Here is a 6,683-nt window from a genome sequence, read left to right as displayed (position 1 = left end):
TTTGCCTTTGTGTCAGTTTGTGCTTGCATGCATGAATGTGTAATATGTGTGCATATTTGTCATGCAAGAAATGCATTTATGTTGACAAAAATAATAGAAATAATATATAGTATATGGCAACGGGTTTATACAAACAATGATTCAAATGTTTCAAACGACGTTTATGAGAAAATGAGTAATTCTAAAACAACAACGAATGTTCTCGTAATCTTGTTAATTCGTTAATGACGTCATTCAGAATTGTAAGTGGTGGATGGCGTAGGATTTCTAGGTTTAATTAATTTTCTAATTATATTGAACTCTTATGATCTTATGAAACAAATGTTCACCCATCTGCAGCTTTTGTACATTTCTGCGAGTTTGGATCTTTTTTTTATTAGAATTTGACAAACGCAGAAACTTTTACAGCATGCAAGGCAATAGTATAAAATGATAACGAAACATAAATATAGGAGAAGAAATGTGTCGATGTTTTGATAAATTATTTTTGTGTTGTTGTCAAAAATTTGGCGGGTTATTGGAGTTGCATGTGTTAAATGCAAGTGAGATTTGATCGCTCCTATTTGTGTATGCATTGTGAGACGTCTTGATAGTGAAGTTGTCTCGGTCGGTAACACCAATAAATTAATGTTGTTGACGCGCACAGTCGTCAATAGGGCATTTAAATTCATATATTACATGACTACGCTTTAAAGTAGAATCGTCTTTAGGACTGCAGTTGTTTTTTTTATGAAAAATTGAAATAAGGCCTAATCTGCATGATGAATTTGGATAACAACAGTTTCATTAAATTTATTTGATGAATTTGGAGAATTTTATTTTCAACAAATTGAACAATTTCCAGAAAATTTTTGTAAGGAAAATTGAAAATACAAACATATTTAATTGATTAATGCCAACAATTCGGTAGAATTAATACAATACTATATGTATATATATATTGGATATTATTTATTCATTAACTTTTTTTTAAAATTACATTATTGTTACTCCCTCTATAATCAAGTCATTGTATTTAATAACTATAGTACCAGACGTTACAAACATACCGTGGTTTGTAAAAATTTGAAAAAAAGCAAACTCTAATGTAAATAATGTTAGAAATTATACACCAATATCAAATCTTTTGTTTATATCAAAGGTTGTCAAGTGAGTTGTTATGAAGGGTCTGCTAGCCTATTTGTCAGAAATGGTTTGATGCCGATTCATCAGTCAGCATATAGACAATTCCACTAAACTAAGACAGCGTTACTTCAGGTTTTATCAAACTTATTTTCAACAATGGATGTTTAAAACATTTCATTTCTATCGTTTCTGAATATGTCGTCAGGTTTTGACTGTGTCAACCATGGTAGATTTTGAAGATGTTGCGGTACAATTAAAGATTGAATGACACTGTTTTTGCGTGGTTTGAGTCATATTTGGCGGACCGAACAGAGAAGATCTTGTTCAATAATGTGCTGTCTGATGTCAGAATGGTCAAATCAAGGGTACCTCAGGGATCCGTTCACGGACCTATTCTGTTTATATTATATACATCAGATTTATTTAAAATTATCAATACTCATAGATTTGCCTGCCATGCATTTGAGGATGACATTCAAATATTTGTGACTGGTCATCCTGTTTTTTTAAGGATGATATTGATAAATTTTCTAAATGCTTAGCGGAGGTTGGAAAATGGGTGTGATGTCAGCTGCTTCCGGTTGGCACATGGCAGCAGTTAGTAAAATTAAATGTAAATTCCATCACAGTAAATGATGTTAACATACCGTTTATTTATGCTGCTACCAATTTGGGAGTTTTGTTTGATAGAAGATTATCGATGAAGGATCATATAAAGATAATATCAGTTTCATGTATCTCTTGTTTTCAAAATTTATATAGAATTAAGCACTGGTTAGATAGATCAACCATAGAAACTTTGGTGCATGCGTTTGTTACATCTCGGTTGGATTACTGCAACAACTTGTTGTATAAAATACCTGATAAATCTATTGCTATTCTGCAATCGGTTCAAAATAGAGCTGCTAAATTGGTTGCTGGTAAATTGAAGTTTGACCACGTTACGCCAATTTTGAGTGATTTACACTGGTTGAAAATAATTAGTATAACCAGTTTTTACTGTTTTGATTTTTTTATTAAAACTACTTTGTTACTGGTTGACTTCTTATTATTTTCTTTGTGTTGATCTAAACTTGCCTTTATAAGCAGAAGCAGACAACCTACCAATTATATTTTCAATATTCTTAAATGACTGTAGTAGGATCTCATTTTTAAAAGTGACAATATAAAGCAAGGTCGTTGTCGAAACTATTAAATGGATAGCATATGTTCAAAGATCAACGCCTTCATCGTTTATTGCTTGTTTTTTAGCCTAAATTTGTCTAAGTTTTGTTTTTCTTATATATCAAGTACATTCAGGTATGGTTAAAAAAATGGCGTACCAGGGGAGACAGTCGCCCGGAGGGGCAGTTTGTAATCCATATTTGCATGATATCCATATTTTATACTTTAGTTTACATACTTGATAATATTCATAATCTATATTTTAATACAGTTATGATAAATGCATATGAACCGTCAACAGTACCAAATCTAACCTCGACGCTGGACTGCCATAAAAGACTTTTGATTCGTTAAAAACAATTGCGATAGATGGGTTTTTGAAATTTCATAATGTATAAAACCCACAGAAACATTTTTATAAAAAAATTTTGAAATTTATTAATAACGAATTTTTCAATGTTGATGTTCCAAATTTTCATACCTGTCCTGGAGCTCTCCACGCACCGGTGCCGAGGGCCACTCTTTCTATCCTGTTTGATACACCACTGGGATCAAATGAAATAATTTTCGAAATTCAGTTTTATAAAATATTTTGCTAAATAAATATATTGATCCAATAATACAAATACAATAGAACAACAATAAAACAAAAGATGACAAAAAAAACTCAAAGCTGGTCATGTTTATGCTGCAAAATCTTTGTGTAATTGTCACTGTGAAATTAAGATAATATTAAAACCGATGCTTAAAAAATGATTCTTCTTTCCTCAACACTGTTCAGTTATTTTCTAGTTCCCCACACAAATGCAAACAACACTGAGACACTGAAAACACAAAAAACACATTTACAAGTATGCACACAAACTTGCACACAAACACATGCCAAGCAACACTGCACACATACAGATCAAACAACAACTAACACACACGTTGAAGAACACTGCATGGCGCATACATTGCATACATACATACAGACTCTTCAAGCAACCCTGCACACAGACACACACATCGAGCAACACTGCATACACATGCACATCGAACAACACTATATACAGGCACACACATCGAGCAACGCCACACACACAGTCACATTTACGTGTGTTTCAAATTTTTTATTGTAGTTCAAAAAATATTACCGTTAATTAAAATAATTTTGAAATTTCATATTTAATAATAATAGCAACAGTAATAACAGTAGTAGTAATATTTATAATTTTACGGTAACAATAACTTCAAATTGTGTTGGTAACGTAACCACGATAAGAGTAACATGTTGTGAAGCTGCATTTGACTGCCACACATGACAGACTGCCATCATTGAGCCATTGAATCAACTGCCTTGAACAATGTTATCTCAACAACAATCTTCGAATTTTTTATGAAGAGCTTTCTCTTTGTTTTTTTGATTTATGAAAGAAATTAAACAAATTTTTTATTTAACGATTTTTTCACGAGAGCAATTTTCGAGTTAGCTGAAAAGCAGAAGTCTCAAGTTGTCAACTCGCGCTCAATTGATTCGAGTGTTAAGTGTGCTAAAATTTAAAAAAATAATCCTCTTCGTACGTTCAACTTATTCTGTATACAAAAGATTCTCTCTCTATATATATACGTCTAACGCAGTGCTTGTGCCATGGATATCTCGTCATATAACTTGTGACGATGGATGTACGTCGTATGGTGTAGATGTTCATGCTGTCTTAGCGGCACGAATATTTAATTTATAACTTACTTAATGGGGCTGATTGAGATTGGTATTATTATTGTTCTCATTGCCGATCCAATAGAAAGACAATAAATAATTATATATTTCACTAACGACTTAGGTCGAGTTGTTGCTGTGATGTGTCAACTGTTTATTAATGTTAATCGAACACTGCAGTGAACTGCCTTTGAAAAACAAAGTAACTATCAATACTACTAAACTACTGCCAGGTAACTTAGTTAATTAACTGCTACTTAACTATTTTCTAATAATTGAATTATTGTTCTTTCTCTTTCAAAATAACTCTTCCAAGTTATTCTAAAAAGTATTTGAAGTTACCAACATGTTTCTTACGTATTACTCGCTGTCGTTGTTTTATGACTAGATTATCAACCAACCAACCAACCAACCAACCAACCAACCAACCAACCAACCAACCAACCAACCAACCAACCAGCTAGCCAGCCAGCCAGCCAGCCAGCCAGCCAGCCAACCAACCAATTTATTAATCAACCAACCAATTTATTAATCAACCAACCAATTTATTAATCAACCAATCAATTAGCTTGTACAGCGATATTTTCGCGATGTTCAACAGCGTTCCTCGGTGAATTTTGCAAACAGATTATTATTATTATTAATTTATATCGCGTCCTGTGCATAGCTTCAGAGACGCTCGAATAAACAATGGCTTTTGACGTTTCCATAGGCCCGGATAAACGAAAAGTTCTTTAATCGTTTCCTAAAAAGTTTGATGGTTGGCTGTTTACAAATAATGACAGGCAAACCATTCCATGTGGAAGGAGAGCTGAACGTAAAACATTTGTTGACAACTGATGAATTGCTTTGATGCAACTGAGTATATAAAGACGAACGACGCGATATAAGTTGATGAAAATATGATGGTTGAGATGTATTAAGTAACTTGTACGTGAGGACGGCGAGTTTGAATATAATGCCTTGACGTATTGGTAACCAATGTAGTTGAATGAGTGAATCTGTGTGGAAGATAAATTACTGATATTTAAAACAACTTTTGCAACCCTATTTTAAGCCCGTTGAAGTAAAGTTAAAAGATAGGATGGGAGACCGTAGAGAAAAGAATTACAATAATCTAAACGTGATAGTACGAGACATCGAGCCAGAGAAAAAGAAATATCTTCGGTGAGAAAATTACGAATATGACAAATAGTCCACGTATAATAGTTACAAGGTTTGATTAAAACTAAGACATGAGAATTAAAAGATAGAGAAGAGTCAAAAGTTAAGCTTAAAATTTAAGTTTAGAAGTTGAGGAAAGAGAAGAATCAGCCAAAAGAAAGTGTGATAGGGGGAAACATTTGATAAGCTGTTGCGGAGTATCAAGAAACATTACTTCAAATATAGTTTGATAAATGCCAATCGTTTATGGCCATAGTACATGCATTTAAGTTGTCAAGCTGAGATATAATGATTAGAGGTGGGAATTTTAGCTATTATACATGTGTCGTCAGCGTATTGATGAAAGAATAAGCCAAAAATGATAATGATATTAGAAATAAGAGAGGTATAAGTAGTGAAAAAAATGGGACCAAGGACAGACTCTTGAGAAACTCCAGTAGATAAGGTGAAGCTAGAAGAAGAGCGGGAGCCAAGTTTAATATATTGAGAAGGATTAGAAAGATAAGATTAAAACCAGGATAAGGCAGATCCCGTGATGCCATATTCTGCTTTAAATTTATTAATATGCATCTGATGATTAATGGTGCTAAAAGCTGCTGAAAGATCCAGGCTGACCATGACAGCACAATTTTCGTTTCCACATTTGTTAGCAAGTTATTGGCAAACGTAAAGAGGGTTGTTTCTGTTGAATAACAGTATAAATAAAGTAAAAACATCTTAAAATTATAAAATCACACACTGAACTAAATATTTTCTAGAATCTTCACACACCTTTTTTGTCCTAATATTGAAATATTGAAGTCATTCATGAACAGCATGTAGTGAACATTAGAAATTTTAGTAGCAACAAAATAATTCTTAACATGTTTTTTTGTTAAATCATTTTAAAAATTAACACATTTCGTTGTAAATTCAATTAAATATTAGAAGAATTTGAAGAAATGAATAAGTGCAATATATATATATATATATATATATATATATATAATATATAATATATAAATATATACATAAAGACAATGGAAACAAAATAAAGCCAAAAAAAAATAGCGGAATAGTTTTCAAGAAAGCAAGTTTGTAAAATTGCTTTCGAAAACAGCCAGCAGACCATAGCCCAAAATATCATGCTACATACTTTTTTTTAGCTCTCTCTCTCTCTTTCTCTATCTATTTTTCTGTCTCTGTATTTATTAATTAATTCATTCATTTTTATTCATTTATTTATTTGTGTATGTCGTCAAATTTGGCGACCATTCTCAACACGCCACCATAACCACCGTTACCACCATAACCTCGACCACCACCGCCACCATCACCGTCACCACCACCACCAGAATATCAACGACAACAACAAAAGCAAAATTAATTAACATGGCGACCTGAGGCAGGTAGTCTTCCAAACGAACGTTCGTGAAACCGCCAGCCCAGCGTGTTGCTGTCCTGTGATGAGGACCGTAGGAGTTGCTGCTCGGTTCTGTCGCTTTGCAGCCAAGGAGTTCGCACTCGTGGTGGGATATGCGAGTGTTTGTTA

The sequence above is a fragment of the Helobdella robusta genome, assembly GCF_000326865.2.
Source record: "Helobdella robusta unplaced genomic scaffold HELROscaffold_5, whole genome shotgun sequence".
NCBI classification, from domain to species: domain Eukaryota; kingdom Metazoa; phylum Annelida; class Clitellata; order Rhynchobdellida; family Glossiphoniidae; genus Helobdella; species Helobdella robusta.
This window is presented reverse-complemented; position numbering follows the sequence as displayed.